General features: G+C 43.4%; 1 pseudogene across 1 annotated transcript; it reads left to right on the forward strand.

Annotated features, from left to right (window-relative positions):
- The first annotated feature begins 9,722 nt into the window (after window positions 1-9,722).
- LOC308417510 (selenoprotein H-like) lies at window positions 9,723-11,905 on the forward strand (annotated as a pseudogene). The gene is made up of 2 exons: window positions 9,723-9,730; window positions 11,413-11,905. The product of its transcript is annotated as a selenoprotein H-like (transcript).
- The last annotated feature ends 10,818 nt before the right edge of the window (window positions 11,906-22,723 follow it).

The following is a 22,723-nucleotide window of genomic DNA, read 5'->3' on the forward strand; positions in this document are numbered from 1 at the left end:
TAGCACTGTCAGGGACAGGGGTAGGGTTGTTGAGGCTTGCTGCTGTCAGCGTAGCTTCAGAGTCAGAGAGAGAGAGCCTAGCCTGTCTCTAAGGAATGGGGTGGAGAGAGCTAGAACTTCCTTCCTCCAGTTTCTACATGCATAATCCTGGGGTGCATACATGTGCACACACTACACACATACACACACACACACACACACACACACACACACACACACACACACACACCAACTATGAAAAATCTAGGAGCTGTATCAAAGGCTTAAAAAAATAACCTCAATTCTCCTGGCACGGTGAGGTAAAGTTACTACATGATTTACTCTTTTGACAAGCTGACGTGTGCATCTGCCCCAGAGTCTCCTGCCTTCTCAACACGTCTTTGTTCCCAACCGAAGTAAAAGTTTCTGGGCATGAATGTTTCAATAACTTGAAATTGTTCTGTACACAGATGTGTATCGACTAGTGCCTGTAACAAAATATTTATTTTACTTTTTAAAAAGACCTATTTGTTTATTTTACGTATATGTAGCTGTCTTCAGACACACCAGAAGTGGGCATTGGATCCCATAATAGATGGTTTCGAGCAGCCATGTGGTTGCTGGGAATTGAACTGAGGGCCTTTGGAAGAGCAATCAGTGCTCTTAGCCACTGAGCCATCTCTCCAGCCTCTAAATATTTAGAAAACTAAATGTCACTGAAGAGAGATGAGCTGCCCAGTAAAGGTAGCAGTCTTAAAATTCTCCCTGTGGCGTAAGCAAGCTATGAACCAAGAGAAAGCTCAGTCTTCCTAGGATCCCATTTCACCACCAAATGGTGCCGGGTTGCGGTTCAGCGGGTCCAGCCTGAACTGAAGTGGTGTTTTTTAGGAGGCCATAAAGAAGATGCAGGTAGGAAAAGCTGAGTGGCTGGGTCAGAGTGGAGAAAGGGATCTCCAGGCATGCCTCCTGAGGTAACTAGGAAAGGCCCCTGTGGGTGGGGCTGCCCTACTCCCCAAAGAAGTGCCTGAGTTAAGAAGGTAAATGCAAAGGGTAGATGCTGGCCAGTGCCACCTGACATGCGTCCTTCATCGGGACTCCTGTCTGAGATTTCAGTTCCTTGGCTGCACCCCAAGGTTGGCGTGGGAGGGCAGATTTTTTCCCATGCGTTCTGTAATTGCCTGTGGTCAGGCCCGAGAGATCACACACAGGGTTTTAGGCAGAGGTCAACCTCCTCACTAAGAAACAATTTAAATCTTCCTCACTGGGGTGTTGACTATTTATGGCGATGTTTACAGGATACCAGAGAAACCTGACTCTGGTGGCGTCATGATCGGGAGATGGAATTGTTGGAAACAGATGATTTCCCTGAAGTAAATGACTGGACAGAGTGTAGGCTTTAAGGAATGAGCTGGCGGCAGGACTAGTAGTTTGGAGGAACCACCAGCCTGACTTCCAGAGTGGTTGAACCAGCTTGCAATCCCACCAGCAATGCAGGGGTGTTCCCTCTTTCTCCACATCCTTGTTCCTTCAGAGATAGAGTCTTATAATTGGGGCCTGGATAGTTAGACTAAAATTTTAAAAATTTTAAAAAATAATTTCGCAGGTTGGAAATTTGCTTGAGTGGGTCTTGTCACCATGTCTAATGTCTTGAGTGTCATCCTTGGAAACCATATGCAGGAAACCATATGGCTCCTGGAAGCTGCCCTCTGACCTCCACTTGTGCCCACCCCCAGTTAATAAAGTAAGGGAAATTTAAAATAATTTGGAGAAGATGAACAGTGTGGGCCCGAGGAGATGACGGTTCACTTGGTAAGCATGCAAGCATGAGGACCCGGGTTCAATCCTCAACACCCACGTAAAAAGCCAGGCATGAATGATATTCCTGTAATTCCAATGTTGAAGAGGCAGAGGCAGGCGATTCCTGGTGTTCCCTGGCCACTCAGCCTGCATCGCAAAAGCGAACAATAAAAGGGTTAAAAAAAAGTGTATGGCTCTTCAGGAATGATATCTGAGGTTGATCTCTGGGCTCCCACAAGCACACATATGTGTATGGGTTCCCACCTGCGCATCTCACACATATGCAAACCTTCATATATGTATCCACACTATTCCCTTACAAAAGACAATTATGATCTTGCATTTTTATGTTCGTATTAGGAAACTGACTCCTTAAGGCCTATGCCAAGGGGTGGTATAGTTGGGACATAATGAAAGGTCTACTCTTAAGCTTTTTGAGAATTCTCCACACTCATTTCTGTAGTGGCTACAACATCAGTTTGCAGCCAAAGCAAGAGTGAGTGAGGGTCCCTTCTCAGCACCCTTGCCAGCATTTCTTGTCATGGTCTTCTGACTGTGGTAAGATAAAACCCCCCTAAGTTCTTTTAATTTGAGTTACTCCAATTGCATAGGATAGTAAACACCCCTAAAAGCATTTTTAAAGCTATTTCTCGTCCCTTTTTACTCCTTCTGTGGGAATGCCGTGCAGATGCAGGGCTGCTCCGTGCCTTCTCTCACACCATTGGTTGTTCCTTTCCTGTAGAGCGAAGCCTTTTAGCTTTGTGAAGTCCCAGTTGCCCTCAAGTCCCCAGCAAGCTGAGTGTTACTCAAAAGCCCTCTCCTGAACATATATCTGGTGGTAGGGTACTACCTGTGTTTTCTTCTAGAAAGTTTAGCACTTGGGGTTTCACACTGAGGTTTCTGAACCATCTGGACTTAAGTTTTTTGAAATGACAGATTCAGGTCTAATTTCATTCTTTTATACATTGGTAAAACATTTAAGCCAGGCAGTCGTGGTGCACACCTTTAATTCCAACATTCAGGAGGCAGCGACAGGTAAATCTCTGCGAGTTCCAGGCCAGCCTGGTCTACAGAGTGAATTCCAGGACAGCCTGGTTTACAGAGTGAGTTCCAGGACAGCCAGAGTTACACAGAGAAACCCTATCTTGACAGAACCAAAAAAAAAAAAAAAAAAAAAAACAAAACCCACACTCCCCCAAAAAAATCCATTTTATTGAAGATGCCATCTTTCCTGCGGTGTGCATTTCTGACATTTCTTTAAAAAATCAAATATCAGATGTCTGTAATTATATGCATTTGGGTCTCCTATAGTTCTCCATATACCTAATAATTTTTCATCTTATTGTCATTTTTTATGTAGATCAAATATGCCAATATTTCAGGCCTCAAGGCTTAAGTTGTAGCCTATGTATTTAGACAGCTCCCCAGGTAGACTTGAGCTGTGACACTGTGCAGACTGACAGTGGTGACATTTTGAGGATGAGGTGTAATCTCGTAATGTACGACACGGCCAGACAATGTCTGTGTTGGGGACTCTGACGGATTCTCCAGGTACCAATTAGGAAGATGCCACCAATGTCCTAGTGCACTTCTCGTGTTTAGGTTGGACCTTTTGAGGTTCTCTGCGCCTGTTTCTACTCAACTTGATTTGCACGTTTTTTTGTCTCAAGAGCTTCATACTTAGTTTGAGCTACTCCTCCATTTTCCCACACAAATTTCACACACAGTCACCTCATTTAGGGGAGAACCTCTATGGTTAACTACATAGATGGCTAAAAATCATTTCTCTCTTCCCCATTTCACTTTCTCTTCTGTATGCTGCTCTCAGCTTTTCTGCCCAGACATCAGGAGAATTAGAACACCCTCCCTCCCCCCCACCCCATGCTTTTGAGAGAAAGAACAGCATAGTTTGAAAAGGACAGTTCCTTACAATTGGCTTAGTGCTCAAACTTCTGTAACAAAGGGCCACAGCGTGTGTGACTCAGACAGCAGGCGCTGCTCACGGTTCTGGAAGGCAGAAGTTGAAATATAAAGATAGTGATGGTTTGCTTCATGGTGAAGAACACTCCCCTGGCTTGTCACCTTCTTATGTCCTCTTGTGACCATAGTCCTCTGGTGTCTTTTCCCCACCCCATGGCCTTACGTGTATGTCAGACTTTTCATCATAGTGAGCAAACCTGAGGGAACCTGAGACAAGGGAAGTGGGAACATGTGGTAGAGGAGGCTGACACCTTACAGAAAGGAAAGGACCAGGGAGGGACCAAGGTCAAGCTATACAGTTCAAGGTATGGTACCCAGAAACCCACTTCCTCTTAGCCTACCTCCTAGGCTTGCTAACACTTCCCACAATAGTGCCCTGGAGCTGGAGACAGCCTCAAACACATGGTGACCATATGCAGACATCTCATACTGAGACAACAATACCTTCGTGGAAACCATAAAACTGATTCCCTTAAGGCTCTGCCTCCAGTGACATTGCAAACTATGCTTTCAACTTAGACATCTGGGGAGCTCATAGAAGTCTCTGCCCACCCTAAGGTCCACAGGAAATCCTAGCTGTAGCCACTGGCCGGTTATTTCATGGCTAACATTTGTCAAGCAATCGAAGAGCGATGTCTCCTAAAATGTTAACATACATGTAATGTGCTTGGGAGCGATATTCAGATAATGGAGATAGTTTACATTTTAGGTCTTCAGAATACCTCCTCCTGTCTTCCACACTTCTCAGAACAAACACTAGGCTGGCCTTTCAAAGCTGCACCATTAGTTCTTGGTCTTCTGAGAGAGTGCCTTGCTGGGTATCCTGCTGTCCAGGAACTTGCTACAGTGCCCTAGATGGCCTCAAAATTTGACCCTCTAGACTCTACTGCTCATGTTCGCAAATGCTGGGATTGCAAGTATCAGCTACCAAGCCTGGCAAAAAATCTGTTTCTAACCCCCTAGGCAGTGCTGCTGCTGCTGTTCTGGGGTCTGTATCTTTAGTAGCTATGACACAGACCACAAGTACTCAGAAGCACTGATATGGAAACAGAAGAGAAAGAATGTGAGCTTTGTTGATAAGAACCACTTTAGATATAAGGTATCTGTATAAGTTGCATGTGCATAAATTATGGATAAAAGAGCAATGGCTGTCAGATACGGCATACTGTTTTAAAAGCATATTTGGTTTCAAACAGTGTGCTGGGTGTTGTAGGTCTTCGACCCGAACATTACCAGCACTTTCACATGCCTCATTCTCTTTGCTTCTGAGATAGGGATGAGCAAAGACTCTCTAGGGGAGACGTTAGGAACCAGAGGAAAAGGACAGTTGAATGTCGGTAGGCATGGACCAACTTCACTTTTGCTCTGTACTGTACAAGATACGGTCTCCAAACCCAGGCTCTCGGAAGGTGGAGGCTGGAAGATCAGATTCAAGGTCATCCTTGGCTACCTAGTGAGTCTGAGGCCAACCTGGGCTACGACATTCTGAACATTAAAAATACTTCTCAACTTTAGGATCTGTAACAACCACCTAGGATGCTTAAGGACTCTGCAGATCATAGGCTGCGTTCTGATTTCTTAGTACTAGCAGTGGGGAGGTTAAAGAATGCACTTTAAGGGGCACTCCATGGGAATCTGATAGAGTTGGCCCTGTGTTTCGTGTAATAATAAAGACACGCTCCCAAATTTGCCCAGGACATCAGCCCACGCTCTTGCATCTCTCGGCGGCTTAATTCTGAGATGGGTAACGGAGCTTCTGCCATCCCCACTCTGAGTACTGGCTCACCGTCGTCGTCTTCTCTTTGTTCCTTCTGTTTTACACCTTTGCCTGGGACCCGGGCCTGGAGCTGCTGCCTGTGCTCTGGCCCCTCCCAGCTTCCTCTTGTGCTTGGCTTAGTTTAGCTTCACCGAGCCGCCTTCTCTCACCCTGCTTCTCTCTCTGCCCACCTATGCTCCGTGGATGAAAAACACTCAGACAGCTTTATTACTTTAGAACTTGTCAGCTAGCACAACTGCTGTTCACAAAATCTCCAACCCTAAGCTTACCAGCTAGCCTTCGCCTCGGAGGCCGCTGGTTCTAACTTCCCCGAGCTCTTACATGATTCTGTCGTGCTTCTTCCAAAGCCTGGCTGAAAAGCCCCTTTTCTTTCCCTGCATCTCTTTTTCTTCCTGTGACCCATGAGTCCCACATGTCCTTTTTGCCTAGCAATTGGCTCCTGGTCTCCTTTATTGACCAAATCAAGACCCAATTAGCGAACCACACTTTAGTATCAGCATCTTCCCGTCTAGCTGCACACTGTTTTGAGAAACACTGCGTTTCCAGATGGGCAATCACCTCTGGACAAGTAAGAGAAAACGGGCAAATATTGCCATCTGTTCAACTGCAGCCTTTGGAGTTTTAGCAGAGAAAAATCAAAGCTAGCGCCCATCCATCAGCAGATGGTCTGCCAGTCTCTCTGTAAATCTGGCAAACGCAAATTGGCATCACCCAAAATTCATAGAATCCTGGGATTGTAGAGCTGGATCATGATAGCATTTGTTCGCTCCCTCATTTCTACAGATCCCATGGAAATAAGCACATTTACTTGGTGTTCCAGGAAACACACTCAATCACACACGCGCGCGCGCGCACACACACACACACACACACACACACACACACACACGCAAGCACCCACACATGCGCACACACAAACATGCACATGCACGCACACAGACACATACACACACATGTGCATGCACACACTCTCATTCACACACACACACACACACATGCTCACGCACATTTTGAAAACAAAGGTTTCACCAGAACTTGTAATACACCGATTTTGTAGTTATAATCAAATGTTTCAAAGTCTGGAAACAACCCATGACACTGGGATTAGTGCACTAAACCTTTTGCTTTAGAAACACTAATGTAATGTGGATGTGTTGCTTAACAAATGTTCACAAGCTTAGAGCAGGAACAGGACCCATCTAAAAATCATGTGGCTAGGAAAAGTGGGCCTCAAAGTTAACACTTGTACATTAGACTTCTAAGCCGATGGTATATCCTCTATGGCCCACTATATAGCAAAGTGTTTTTTAGATCCTAACCAGTTTTTCCCCAGAACAAAGGGACCTATTTGCATTGACTAGATTGTTCGCTTAGTTAAAATATATTGAAGGGCACAAATGTCCTTTCCCTGAACAGTCCACTAGGTGGCAGTGTAAACTCTCTGGACACTGAGTCACTGGAGTTTAGCAAAGTGCACATTTGTGATTCACACCTGCTGTAACTTTCCAAATTGCTATTACTTCGTAGAAAAGCTGAGAATTATTCTCACCCTGGATAAACTATTATGTGATAATTGCTTTTAGTGGAGAAGGTCTAAATAGATGGCCAAATACAATTGTAGTCACTTTATCATTTTCAAAAGAAATAGTCTGCTTTGTAAAATAACCCAGTTTTAAAAAGTGAGATACAGAATGAATCTGTAAACTAAAGTGAGGTACAGAGTTAATCAGAGAGTTCTCAAAAGATGAAACACATATAGCAGAGAGACACTTAAAGAAATATTCAAATCCTTAGCTAGGGAAATGCAAATGGAAAGGACTCTGAGTCCATCTCGCACTTGTCAGAATGGCGTAGATTAATAACGCAGACGATGGCTCATGCTGGAGAGGGTTGATGAAGGGGAACACTTATTCATTGGTGGTGGGAGCACAAAGTTGTACAACCCCTATGGAAATTAGTGTGGTGGGTCCTTGGGACGCTGGGAATAGATCTACTTGAGCACATATCCAAAGGATTCTACATTCTACTTCAGAGACACTTGTCCACACTTGTCCATCTATGGGGCTTTTTTGCCAGTTTATTATAATAGCTAGAAATTGGAAACAACCCAGATGTCTATCAACTGATGGCATATGGATGTTGGGTAACATGTGGTACATTTACAAAATGGAATATTACTCAGATGTTAAAAAAAAAAATTGTAAAATTTGCAGGTGACCAGATGGAGTTAGGAAAAAAAATAAATCCTGAATGAAGTGAAGCCAGGTCTAAAAAAAAAAAAATACTGCAGGTTTTCTCCTATATGTAGATATAGGCTCTTAAACCTTTGATATGCATGCTAGGATTCATATTACCACAGGAGTTAGATATTTAGTAAGGAACTGGTTGAATGAGGGAGAAGAGGATACTTCAAGGAAGGAAAAATACAACATATTGTCATGAAAAGACAGGGTAGAGGCTGGGGTGGGAGAATTAGTGGGGAAGGGAAAGTAAAAGGAGGTTTGGTGGTTTAGATGAGAATGACTTTCATAGGCTCTTAGTGTTGAATGTTTGGTCTTCAGTTAGTGGAACTATTTGGGAAGGATTAGGAGGTATGGCCTTGATGGAGGAGGTGTGGCCTTATTGAAGGAGATGTGGCCTTGTTGGAGAAGGTATGTTACTGGGGAGTGGAGTTTGAAATTTCAAAAACCCATGCCAGGCCCAGTCTCTATTTCTCATTCTCTTGCCTGCAGATCAGCCATGCCTGTCTGTTTTCTGCTATGATGATCTTAGACTAGCTAGCCCTCAAAAACTGTAAGCACGCCTCCAGGTAAATGCTTTTTAAAAATAAGAGTTGCCTTGGTTATGGTGTCTCCTCACAGCAATAGTAACTAAGATGGAGGCCTAAAGGAGAAAATATGGGAGAAACAAGTAAGACTGAGGATTATTTAAAGGCCATATGGTAGCCTACTACTGTAGAAACTTCCTAAAATATAAACATACATGAGAGAAATCTAAATGGAGTCAAAAAACAGTGGCTGAGACAATGCTCCACTAAACATTTTATGCAAAAGTGAAACCCTCCAGCACTGGGAATAAGTTATATCTAGTTGAATCATGTGATAAAAGGGCACCAGGGAAACCTCAGACACTGCAGCCAATTGACAAGGCTGATGATGATGCTTTTGCTGAAGCCAACCCTTACATATCTCACTGAAGAGAGAGAATGTCATGCTGGTACTTAGCTAGAGGCTTTGCCCCTACTGGCTTGTTCACAGTACTGTGCTCTGTACACAGTTAGAGGAGAGAGGTACCCATCAATCCAGCTTTAAATGCTGAGATTACAGTGATGACCTGCTTCCAAGATATAACACTGGTGGTACCATTGGAGTAACCAGTTGCTCTCTGAGTGGGTTTGAGGCTCACTCCATGAAGTGGAACTCATCCATGATACTGTTTGAGTGGCCAAGAACTTGAAACTGAATAGGAGAAAACAAATACTATTGTTCTGCTAAAGGAACACAGCAACAAGATGACTCCTAATGATAGTCTGTTATGCCCATAGACCAATGCCTCACTCAGCCATTATCAGAGAAGCTTCTTGCGGTAGGTGGGACCTAACACGAAGACCCACGACTGGTTAATGCACAGACAGTGAGAGACTTTGGAGTATTCAGTCCAAAAATGGGATGTTTTCGTTGAATCTTTACTTCATACTCAGGGAACTCTGCAGAGAAGGTGAAAAGATTTTAAGAGCCAGAGAGGATGGATGACAAGGCAACAGTATCCTTCTGGCTTCACAGAACTGATGAGCATATGGTCTCACAGAGACAGGGGCAGCAGACACAGGGTCTGCACAGGTTCAAACCTTATGGAGTCCTAGCACTGACAGTGGGGAGTGGGCATGGGCCTCCATCCCTAACCGAGAAAATACCTGCAATTGATTCTCACTTCCAAAGGAAAAATTCATTTTCTCCAATGGAATCTCACTGGGCCTATTAACCGTATTTCAGGATAGGCCCTATGCCCAGCCCTAGATGGTCAACACAAAACAAGGTCTTTTTGTCTCACGTTGGCTTATTTGGGCATTCTTTTGCTTAATGATCTTTTACTTATATATTTTTGGATTTTATTTTGTGAGATGTATGTGAGTTTCTTGTTATTTTTGTCTTTTGTTTCTTTAAAGACACGAAGACATGGAGTTGGGGGGATGGAGAGGTAACTGGGATCTGGGAGGAGCTGGGAGAGCGGGGAAGCGGGATCAGAATATATTAGCTAAATTTTTTTCAATTAAAAAAATAAAAAATTGAAATATTCTGCTTTGCATGATATTTTTTCTTAGCAGTACCACTAGGAAGTGATCTTTCTCTTTCTCTATTTCTCTCTCTCTCTATTTCTCTCTCTCTCTTTTTCTCTTCCTCCCTTTTACTTGCTCCTTCCTCTCTCCTTCTCCAGGAAGTTTGACTCCAGAAGGTTGGCTCTTTTTCTTTGGAGAACCCTGGTAAATACAATAGTTAAAAGAGACAGATAATTAAAAGAGATAGTTGAAACCATCAGTTTAGCATACAAAAGAGAAACTTAGAGCAAATGGAAAGATAACTTGTGAGCACTACTGTCTTCCCCCATCCTAGTTGCCTTTCTCTGAGGACTGGAGAAAGGAGTTCCCATCTGTTCTCTTTCCCATCTGTCCTCTGCACCACTGTGTCTCTAATGCTGGCCACAATGTGTGCTACATCATTAGAACTTGATACTTTTTTTGGTTGAATTAATGAACTGTTTTGAAGTCTTACAAACAGAAGAAAAGATGAACACTTAGTGTCACAGGATCTGGAAAACAGTCAGGACAAGTTTGGGAAACAGCGAGTTTCCCCAGGATTGAAAGCATTTGGCATTAGAACAGCTGGATGCTAATATGGGAGTGCAGGCTGGTGAGCTTTGGGACTTATCCTGTGAGCACTAGGGAGCCAGCAGCATCTGTGAGCACAGGTGGTTCTCAGAAGGATTAGATCCTTGTTCTTTGGAGCAAATCCCAGAACTTTCTCAAGTTTTTGTAGAACTCAAAGACTTTCATGTTCACTATGGGTCTAACTGAATTTTAAATCAAAATTTGTTCTCTATTTTTGACACACGAATAAGATTAAATCAAGGTCCAGTCATGACCCCATTACTTAGACATCTTTTCATCTTGAGCAACTTATTTGCTTCTTAGCAGCTTTAACTACTGGTGTTGACGTGACACAAGGGTTGCTATGCTGAAGACATTATAGTATTGACAATGAAGGAAGACAGTCAGTGCTGCCCTCAGCCACCAGTATAGGATAAGCAGAAGAAGCAAAATGTATAAAGATCCAGAACTAGACAACGAGTACATTATTAGAGTTAGCAACAAAGTTCTGTTTATCAAGGCTATTGGACACAGCATCAATATAGCTCATTGTGTTTCTGTAAGAAACCAAAAGAAAATACAATGTAATAAAATTTGATTGTATTGAGAAATACTAAGTTGCAAGAAACCTAACACAATAAAAGCCCTAGAAGTTCTAGAACTATTGAGAGACAGGAAATAAAACCCAAGTTAATAAAGGACCACACAGTGTTCATGGGTTAAAAGACATTCCTGTAAAGATTTTACACTCTCCAATTACCCGTCAGATTCCATGAAGCTCTGATGAAAATGTCCATTGTGCATTTAAACATAGTGATGCATTTAAAAATTCGTGTGGAAACGCAAAACATTAGGAATAAACAAGACACTTACTGAAAAAGCTCAAAGTTTGGGACCCACTGCATTGGATATGAAGGTTTATAGTGTTTATACTGCTGCTTAGTCAAAGATGGAGAGATGGAGGGGAAATACAAAGACAAGAAAGGGCATTATTCCACTAATGCTCCATCCCAAGATCCGTGCCATGGCCCCTCGGAAGAAAGCATAAGGCTGGGGCCGCGCCTATCGAGACCACGGAGAAGCGCGAGAAACCGGCGGAGGGCACGGCCATGGTCATGCTGACGAGTCTACGGCCACCATGCTGCTGCCCTGAGCCAGGTTCTGCAACTGGAGGCCCCAGAGGTACCTGTGCAAGTGAACCCGTCCAAGCCGCGGAGGGGCAGCTTCGAGGTGACGCTGCTTCGCCCGGACAACAGCCGTGTTGAACTCTGGACTGGTATTAAGAAGGGCCCTCCACGAAAGCTCAGATTTCCTGAGTCTCAAGAGGTGGTTGAAGAATTGAAGAAGTACCTTTCATAAAAGAGCTTTCAGTCCCTGGAGATGTTGAAGCATTTATGATGGTGCATGGCCAAACTTAAGCTATGTACCTGAAGCCATAGTTTCTTCCTTACCAGAAGTGATGGCTCAGTTGTGAGGCATTGTAAAAGTGTTTCAATTGGTTTAATAAAAGTTCAAGTATCTGAGAAAAAAAACAAAGACAAGAAAGAAAGCCATGCAGGACTGTCTCAACACAGGAGAGTGGATGCTTGAATGAATGCTGCTGGGAGAATTGATCAGCCCCATTCATGTCACAGAAATAAATTCTGGGTGCAGCAAAACTTACGTGTGAAAGGCAAATTTATAAAACAGTAAGATGAAGAGACGAGCCAGAGTTTAAGAACACACACTGTTCTTGCAGAGGATCTGAGTTCAATTCCTAGCACCTACAGAACAGCTAATAGTCATCTGTAACTCTCTGGGAATAACTCTGTAATTCCTGGGGATTTGACACCCTCTTCTGGCCTCCACAGACACTGCATGCACAATAGTGCACATACACGCATATACAGAGGCAAAATAAATTTATCTTTTTAAAATTCTAAACTGGTAAGAAACAAGATGGAAGTGTATCTCACTAGCATGGGAAAGGAAACCTCTTCTTTCTCTTTTAAAGCTCCATTAACTTTGCTTTTCTTTTTGTTTTTGTTTGTTTTGTTTTGTTTTGTTTTTTCCAGACAGGGTTTCTCTGTGTAGCTTTGACCCTCCTGGAACTCTTCCTGTAGACCAGGCTGGCCTTGAACTAAGAGATTTGCCTTCCTCTACCTCCAAAGTTCTGGGATTAAAAGCATGCCCCACCATTGCTTGTCCATTAACATTCCTTTCATTTTAAATAAAATGGGAAGATTTCTTTTTTTAAGATTTATTTATTTATTTATAAGTACACTGTAGCTGTTTTCAGACACATCAGAAGAGGGCATCAGATCCCATTACAGATGGTTGTGAGCCACCATGTGGTTGCTGGGATTTGAACTCAGGACCTCTGGAAGAGCAGTCAGTGCTCCTAACCACTGAGCCATCTCTCCAGCCCTGGGAAGATTTCTTAAAAAGAAAAAAAAATCGCAAAAGATAGTAAATTTGGCTCTATTTTAACTATATATTTATATACCCACTAATCCTCAGCATAAAGGATGACCTGGCACGGAGCTGGAGAGGTGGATCTGCTGTAAGAAGTGTAGAGGACCTTCGTTCTCAGACTTACATTCTCACAGCTTCCTGTGATTCCAGCTCCAGGCTTTTGGCTTCTGTGAGTATCCGAACACATGTGACACACAGTAGACATACACATGAATAAAAGTAGAGAAATTAAAAAAAATACATCCAGGTAGAGTGGCCCATATGAGACAGAGTCAGGGAGGTCATCATTTGTGGCCAACTTGGCCCACATAGTAGCTTTAACACTATCAGAAAAAAAAAAAAGCCACCACCACACCACAAGAAAAAGAAAAGCAAATATTAACTATAAACTCAGAGGCAACTTTCACAACCCTTATACTGGATAAAAGGTCAGTATTCATGATCTGCACAGGGACGTTACTTCCCCACCTGAGAAAGTTCAATAGAAAGATAAAAATGTGGACAGGAATCTCTACAGCTCAGGAAAGCTAATCAGCTCAACAAACTGTTAAACTACCTCAGTAATAGTCAAAAAATGCACTTCATCAAAAGAAGACCAGAGTGATACCCAACCAATGAGATGCTCGAAAAGTTTGTAGTTTAATAGTAAAGGATTGGTAAGGCCTGAAGTAGAAAAGAATGTGTACATTCCGCATGGGAATTGGTGTAGCTACTTTAGAAAGCAATGGAGCATTGTTCTCTTCTCCCTGAGGACGCTACAGTCCCATTCTCTAAGCTCCTGTGATCGAACACCTGACAGGAGCAAAGGAAGAAAGACTTTATTTTGACTCACTGTACACTTGTCTGTCACCACAAGAAGATATGGCCCAGGGCTGGGGCAGTCAAAGCATGAGGTGGCTAGTCACGTGGGAGCAGACTGTTGAGCAAGAATGTAACCCCACCTTTATGCCTGTACATCAGCAGCCAAGTCTGACCTCCAGAAGGTTCCACAACCTTCCAAAAACAACGGCAGATTGGGACCCAGTATTCAGATACACAGGGTCATGGAGGACATTTCCATCTAACCCATAACACACTCGTAGAGAAACGTTTGCACATCTGTGGTAGGAAACATGAGAAAAAAAACATGGGAGTGTCCAGAGCAGTGGGTTGTGGAATGGAATTCCAGTATACAATACATATATACAGTATATGTAGAAAGAAATGGAGACTTGATTGGAGACCGAATGACGGATGTAAGTCTCACAGTTGATGAGCAAAAGAGGAAGGATGCCTACAACGCATATAGTCCCTGAACTGAACAATGCCTTCTATACTGTCCAAGCAGAAAATGTAGAATAAATGATTTCTTAAAGCCAAGCAATGTACTTCACCATGTCCCTTCTTTCTGCGTCCACTTTCAAGATAATTTCTAAGACAGGTGTGGTGGCTGTGACCCTGAGTTTGGGAGGCAGACGAAGGCTGTGAGTTCCAGGACAATCTGGTTTACATCAAGAAGGTAACATAGTGAGACCTGGTCTACAATCAAACAGCAAACACAGCAAAACAAACAGAAAGCCTACAGTAGGGAGAAGGTAGGCTGCAAGAGAGAGATCATTTGCTGAGTTGAAACTCTGACTTCAGAAAGTCTAGAGCAGGGTGTACAAGAAAACACTTTAAAAACAATTTCATGACCAATTTAAAACACGTTTGTTAGTCTTGGGCTTGCTTCCACACTGACTTCGTCTTCATTTTGAAACCTGCTTAAAGCCTAATAAAATGAGGTAGATGAGCCACGGGGAGGGTGTGGTCAGTTCCTTTTGCAATAGTACTGAGCTAATGCCTGAGAGCTACCCTTTCCTCATAGTTGAGGCAGCCTCAGCCACTGATGAAAACAGCAGCTGCCGGAGGACTTGTTTCCTCCCAGTGCATGAGAATGGTTCTCCCAGAGAAGATGACTGTGCCAAGGAGTCTGTTTACCCTGCGAAGCCCTGTTATGAGAATACCAAATGTGTTCTCAAGAAGAGCAATATTCAGGTTAAGAACCAAGCCCCATCTCTCTTCATCTCTCTGGAACAGAAAGGATGGAAGGAGGAAGAAAAGAAGAAACTCTTGGGAAAGAAGAGACTGGGTTCATATTCTAGGGGGAAAAAACATTGTTAACTTCTTAGATTATCTTATTATGCAAAACAATACTCCCAAAGCAAATAGTGAAAAGTTAGAGGGTCAGACACATCTGGTTTCTAGTGCTGCTGTTGCCAAATTCTAATGCTACGTAGTCTTGAGAAGTGTTTAAAGTGTTATTATGCCTTGGCTCCTTTATCTATGGACTAGACAAAATAGTAGGGCTGCCTTGCAGAGTTCCAAGAATATTTTAATGGCCATGTCACTTTTAGGCTCTTCCATGGAAGGAGCACGATGACCTTAGCAGGGACTTCTGGGCTGTGAGCTGAGTGACTTGCTTCATTTATCATAGGTTGCTTTAGAAGTGTCTCTCAAGGACCCATTACATTACACTGCCAAGTTCTTGTTCTGTATGTGAGCCACAAGCTCATGATGATTGTCTGGAAGGAACAGTGATGAGATGAATCTGTCACTAGAAGTGGGTTAGGCAGTGGTCTCTGTGCATGGCACCTTCAAGCTCCAGCGTCCTATATAGAGGACTTGACTGACACCAGGGGTGGGTATGTCAGGCCTTTCTAACGAATCTCATCCAAACTGGAGCTCTTCCATCAATGAGTTCGTTCTTTCCCATTCTCAGAACTATGTTTTTGATCATCCAGTTGCTCAAGCCAGAAATCTAAGAATCATCTCCAAGTCACTTCATCACTTTGCCCCTTTTAAAGATGTGTTTCTTAACTGTTTGAGAATCTCTAACAATTCATTTTGATCTTATACGCCCATCCCCCAATTCTTCCTAGACCCAATTCTTCCTAGATGTCTTCCTGACATCTCTGTTCACCCAATTTTAAGTTTTCTGCTTTTTTGTTTTGTTTTGTTTTCTTTTTCTTTGACACTCACCAGACCAGTTTGTATTGCGTAACTACTACTCTTGGGAGTGGGGCCTGCCCTAGGATGTGGTCAACCTACTATGGATGACACCATTTAAGAAAACCTACTCTCATTATCCTAGCAAGCATCAAATGCCAATTGTTCCTCTGTTAGTGGTGGGATTCCATGTGCATTTCAGCCCCTCCCAAGGTGGTATTTTGTGTGGCTTCTATAGTAAATCATCTATGTATGCTCTCAGAGTTGTGTGTTTTTATGTACAACTGCCCTGTTATGTCCAGAAAATAATTTCCTGGAAGTTATCCATTACCTCTGGTTGTTACAATCTTTCCACCCCTCTTCCTTGAAGATCCTTGAGTTTGGGTGGAGGGTGTGGGGTGTAAGTCCTATTCAGGGCTGACCATTCCAGGGTTTAGTCTTTGCATGATGACCAGGGGAGGGTCTCATATTCACTGTCATCTCCCACAAGCAGAAACTTCCCTAGCATCATCCTTTTTTTAAAAATAGTTTTTTTCATATTGGAAAGTCAATGGTACACAATGCAGTCTTTACTAAAGATATTCAGTAACGAAGATAACTGTATTACCAGGTGAGTCTTGGCTTTCTTTTTGCTTTGTTTGAGTATCACCTAATGAGTCACTCTTCTGTGAGTTTCTGTAAGTTTCCTCCCTTGTACATGTCTGTGCCATGGCTTGGGCTCATTTCTTCTATTCCCCTCTGCACTGGGACTCTTCTTTAGCTCAGTATTCCTGTGACCTTGGCCTTGGCTTCCTTACCGAATCATAATAAAGTTCCGGCTCCCCTCTCTCTTTTCAGGTTCTCTCTTCTATGTGCTATGCTAATGGCTTTCACACTTACAGTCATAAGAATGGCTCCATCTATTAATCCTCCCAGAAGGATCTTGGTTTTAGGAAACCGAGGAGCAATGCAGATGTACTTCAGTAGTAGTAGACCATTTCCCTTGCACACTCAAGACCTTGCACTGAGCTCTGGGTACCAGGAAGAAGAAAAGACATGGGGGGGTGGGGGTGGAGGGAGAAGAGAATTTTTCTTAGTGCTAGAAAGTTCTTCATAAAGGTTTCTTTCTTTCAGACTTCCCTTGTCAGAGTCACTGTTATTTCCTAAAGGATTTCCTCCCAACCCCCACCGTTCTTCCTTTCTGTATTTTCAGAGATTTTACTTCCTGGTGTCTTAGAGAGGTGGAGAAACAGAGAAGAATTTGCTTTTATGAGTTTTGTGTTTTTGAGTTAATTATGCTTTTCTGCAAACTTTTCTTTTTAATATCCTTCGCCCTCTCCTCCTTTCTTTTCTGCCCTCTTTCCTCTCCCCTCCCCTCCCCTTCCTGCCCCCTTTCCTCTCCTCTTCCCTCCCCTCCCTGCCCCTCTTTTCTCCCTTCCCTCCCCTCCCCTTCCTGCCCCCTTTCCTCTCCTCTCCCCTCCCCTCCCTGCCCCTTTTTTCTCCCTTCCCTCCCCTCCCCTTCCTGCCTCCTTTCCTCTCCTCTCCCCTCCCCTTCCTGCCCCTTTTTCCTCCCTTCCCTCCCCTCCCATCTCCTTTTCTTTCCTTTCCTTTTCTGTTCTTTTCTTCCCAAGTGTATCCAGTTTCATGAGAAATTTTGTTTTTGTCTGGTTGGTGATGACTTTCAGAATTCAGCCAGGTGGGCCCTCTTTCCCCTGTGTCCTAATATCCTCCTGTAACAAGCCACATGTCGTTGTTTCTCTTTAGTGCACCTTAATTCAGGGCAAACCCACTGTTTCTCATCTCACTGGTTATAAAGCACACACATGGAATACGGAGAGACACACACAGAGCATTGTGTTGTTTGCTGTGCTTGGTGGGGCACTTTAGACCCTCCTCTAGGAACTCACCTCCCAGAAGCAGTTATCAGACAGATTTTTCATCCAGCTGCAGCTGCATCTCATACAGCATTTCCTGTTCTGTCAGCTATACCTTTCTGACGCTGGATTTTCAGTCGTGAGAAAGGTCCTTTCGGTACAAGGTGCTGATGATGGGTTTTCCTGGCTTGGGGTCTCAGCTGTAAGGGCAGTGGCTAGATCTAGGAGCAGCAGGAATGAGCCCCACTGCGTCTCGGAACCTCCTGTCCATTGCTTGTTAACCTGGGATAGCACTTAGAAATTTCTAAGAATTTGGAACATAATTCCCCAGAACTGTGGATAAAGGCCAACTGAATCTCCCATCTCTGCTCATGTATTCTGAGGTGAAATCATACATTTAAACACTTTAATAATTCAACAATTTGCTTCTAGGCACTCCAAAGCCCGCTGGTTTTTCAGAAGGGCATTTACGGCCAAGGCGTGGGTGCTTTAAATCTTTCAGCAAGTCTTACTTTAAAAACAAAAGTGAGACAGATGAGAGGAAGAAACAAGTGGGATTAAAGGTTGCCAGTGTGTGTAATGAAAGAGATTCTTCCTAATGTAATCCTGACTGAACACTTTAACAACTGCTATAAACCAAGACGAACTTCAGTCCTTCACGTGCATATTTATATATACCTATTCCACATACATACATACACACACACACACACACACACACACACACACACACACACCAGAGGCCAAGAGTTACTGTGAAATAGGAGATTGGGTGCTATAGCATAAACATAAATAGAATCTGGGCTTCTACTATAGTTATTTTGCATAACTCCGTAAACTCTTGATGAAGGCATCTCTTGTATGCTAACAAAATAGCCGGCACCTCAAAGAACTCATTGAGAACAGTAGATCAGCCAACATGTCAGACTCCCACTTTGCACTGTGTGCCTTATCTCTAGGAGAGACCATCGGGATGAAGTGGGGCTGATCACCAGCAAATGTTCACTCAGTCAGTATTGACCCAAAAGCCTCTGAATCAGGGACTTCAAAGAGCTTCCTGTTGGGTAAATGAGTGAAATTCAGCATCCCCAGAGAGCAGGTTTTATAAAAAGTTTTATTTAAAAATATTGTGTTTTATAAAAAAGAAGAAGAAGAAGAAGAAGAAGAAGAAAAAGAAGAAGAAGAAGAAGAAGAAGAAGAAGAAGAAGAAGAAGAAGAAGAAGAAGAAGAAGAAGAAGAAGAAGAAGAAGAAGAAGGAACCAGAATATGTTGTGTGGAGGCGTGGTATGGTGAGGAAGAAGGCAGTGCCTCTGCGGGCCCACACTGAGGCATCTCTTCCCCGTGAGGTACCAGCCATATGATGGGTATAATGTAGAATGAAGCTTATTTAGGACATGGGAAGGGGAGTGGAGGATAGAGTAACAATAAAGGCAGAGAGACACAGAGACACAGATAGAGAGAGACAGAAAGAAGAGGGAGAGAGGGGGAGGGAGTAGAGGCCAACCTGGAACATGTGGAGAGAGAGGGGGAGGGAAGTGGAGTGAGAGGGGACAGAGAGAGTAAAAGAGTAAGAGAGTGGGGAGGGGCCAAACATCCCCTTTTATAGTGAGTCAGGCATACCTGGCTGTTGCCAGGTAACTGTGGGGTGGAGCCTAGAAGGAATGCTAGCATCCATAGTTCGGTCCAAGCCTTGCCCTGGGTATCTCTTCCTTCTTCCTGCACCTGGGCTGTGTCCTCTATAAATAAAAATGACAATAGAGGGCAGAAGTGCTTCCTTGAGTTCTGTCGATCACAAGAGCAAATTATCACAGTGTATTTCAGGAACTGAGATTAGTCAGAAGAGCTGAGGGTGGGGCTTAGGAATGCACAGCTGCTGGTGGACCACTCACTTGGTGCACATAAGATCCTGGGTTCCATCTCCAGTGCATGAGGTGAAGAGAGTTGAGGCCGAGTACCAATACCAGCTAGGCATGGTATCTAGAACCTGAGGTGGGGTGGTTCTGTAAAACTGGGCTCTTGAGTCAGAATTGAACAGCAGAATGCACACTTGCTATTTGGAGCATTAAGGAAAGGTCTGGTTGAAGAAAACAGTATCAGCAGCCACAACAAAAGTGTCATGGGTAGAAACAGTTTGAAATGCTGTTGTGCTCACGGGTCAGAGAGAAATTCTGTGGTTTACATAGAACCTGAACCTAGAACCCTGGTCACATTTGGACCTCCTCTGCTAGAGCTAGGAGACAGTGTTCCTATAAGGTAAAGACCCTCAACACTGATAGGAAATCCTGAAGAAAGGAAGCTTGGATAGTAAAGTGTCAGGTGTTGAAAACCAGGAACCACTTGAATTTGTTACGGAACATTTTCTTTCCTCTATAGAAAACACAGACAGATACTGATATTCAAGCCCTATGTTTATAGCCTATGGGGCCTTGATAACTCAGAAGAAAGATCAGTACAGTGATTAAGAAAATGTACAGAAGGGCTGGAGAGATGGCTGAGCCATCAAGAGCACTAGCAGCTCTTGCAGAGGCCTGGGATTTGTTTCCAGCACCCACACAGTGGCTCACAACCATCTGTAACTCCAGTTCCAGGAAACCCAACACCGTTTCCTGGCCTTCACAGGCACTAGGTATGCACATGGTATTGATACACAAGCTGGCAGAACACCTATCTACATTAAAAAAAAATCAAATCTGAAAAAAGAGTATGAAAACACACAGATTCTCTTACAGAGGTGAGATGGGCTGAGGTCAGAGATGGAGTGAGCAAAGGGGCCATTGGTGCCACCCTCTGCCTGACGTACGTAGATATTTCTGTTGTCTGCCTGAGTGGGATGTGCCTTCAAAGTCGTCTCAAATGGATTCTTCTTCAAGGAGAAGCTGGCTGAAAGATTCAAAGGAATCTTCCAGGTCTGGTTACAGGGCAGTGAGTCCTAGTCAGGGGGCATGAGTTTAGAGGCTCCTTAAAGATAAAGAGAGAAGACGGGAGCTGAGGAGTCTCTGTCAGTAAGTAGTCTTTTGCCAGTCACGCTGTCACAGCATGAGGACCTGGGTTCGGATCCTCAGTAGCTGCATAGAAAGCCAGCGTGATAGTAAGTCTGTTACCCCGAGGTTCAGGGTGAAGAGGCAAATAAACCCTGCAGCTCATTGGCCAGCCAGCCTACCCAGTCAATGAGCTCCAGATTCAGTAAGTGACCTTGTCGCAAAAAAATGAACATGGTAAATTGAGAAAAAAGTAAGCAGAAAACAGCAATAACGACCCAAATGTCAATCAGGGCTCTGGGACACTTTATTCCAGAGCTGGACCGTTTTTTTCCTAGGAACGTAACCAAGCTGATAATGCTGTTCTTGTGTCCTTGGGAAAGATAATTAATAATAAAAATGAAGCTGATAATGAGGATCATGACGATCCTAAGAGAGTACAGTTTAATATCTAGGGAATTAGAGAATTGGCTATGTACTGTCCAATCCGGCTGACCTTCAGGAGAACACTATAAATTAGAACTCCACTCTGGTTTTGCAACAGATGCTTAAACTAGATTCTTATGTACAGAAAATATTGTTTCCAAGAATTGCTGCTAAGTACACTGAGGATAGATTTATTTTGTTCATATATTACTATTTATTAAGCAGGTAAGTTTGGACTGTCTGCCAAAGTCTTACATCTTGCTGAGTTCTAAGGAGAAAATGGTAAATGTGGTTGCTTCAGTGCTGTAGAGAAATACCATCTAGAATGAAAGAGGGAGCAGTGCCCTGGAGAGAGATTGGAGAGGTACACAATCTGGGCTAGAAAGGAGAGAGGAGGTAAGGTGGCCAGGGCTCTTGGCCTGTCTGGTAATTCTTAAAGACATGACGACACATTTGTTAATTATTATTTTTTAAAGGATCAGTGACAAATACAATTCTTAAAGTTGACCTCCACTGGTTGTGGCTTAGCAGGAATTTCTTGCCTAACTTCTCCAGAAGTCCAAGAAGTGACTTAGGTGGCAAGAAATCAATTCTGCAGAGTCACAGGCAAGCTAAGTATTTGACTTTGTATTAAGGGTTGGGCCCAGTGTATACTGACAAATATTTAAAGCTTGCCAAATTAATTTCCTCCAAATGCCACACATAGGAAAAGGGAGTGCCTGCTAGACAGTCTTATGAATGGGGAAGTGAAGGGTGAATGCCAACCTTGGCTTATTATCTTCACATTTACATCATAAACAGTTGAAAAAAAACAGTGTAGTTTAGCAATAACAATCTACAATTAAAGCTAAATGTCTTAGTCTTGGAAGTTTTTAAAAATAATAATAGCATATTTTTGTTTTTGACACAGATTATTTTTATCCATTGATTTTTAGTAAGCATAGAAAATAATAGTTTGATTTTTTTCTACTTCCTCTGAGATAGGGTTTCTCTGTGTAGTCCTGCCTTGGAACTCACCCTGTAGATCAGGATGGCCTTGAATTGGGAGATCTGCTTGCCTTTGCCTCATAAGTGCTGGGATTAAAGGGCACACATCACCACTGCTTGGCAACAGTGAGTCTTTTATGAATGAAAGGTGTGTATACATTATTTGTTCATGTGCTGGTGTACGTGTGTGTGCATTGCTCAAGGAGCTCAGAGGTCAACCTCAACTATTGCATTTTAGAGGTTGTCGAGTGCCCCACTTCCCACCGGCAGGAATAGGCGTGCAACAACAGGATTCTTCTGTGAACAACCTTTATTGTACAATACTCTGAGCAGGGGACCCATGTGGAAGGAAAATGCACTGCTTAAATATGCCCAGGAGACTCGTGTCACTACCTGATTGGTGCGCCCTCCAGTAACTCATTAGCATGCCCCGAGAGCAGGCTGTGACATCTGTGGCACATGCGCACTACGTCCCTCGGGCTGGACAACAGCTCTGTTTGCTGAGTCATCGGCGGGAAGCCGGCGCCATCTTTGGGTGCGGCACAAACGGCTCTCAACAAGAGGTCACCTAACCTATTTTGGAGGACAGGGTCTTTTATATGTGTGTTTTAAAATGAATGACAACAAGAGGCAGGGAAGAGAAGACTATAGAGTTTAGTGT

This window comes from Micromys minutus (genome assembly GCF_963924665.1).
Source record: "Micromys minutus genome assembly, chromosome: 2".
NCBI classification, from domain to species: Eukaryota; Metazoa; Chordata; class Mammalia; order Rodentia; family Muridae; genus Micromys; species Micromys minutus.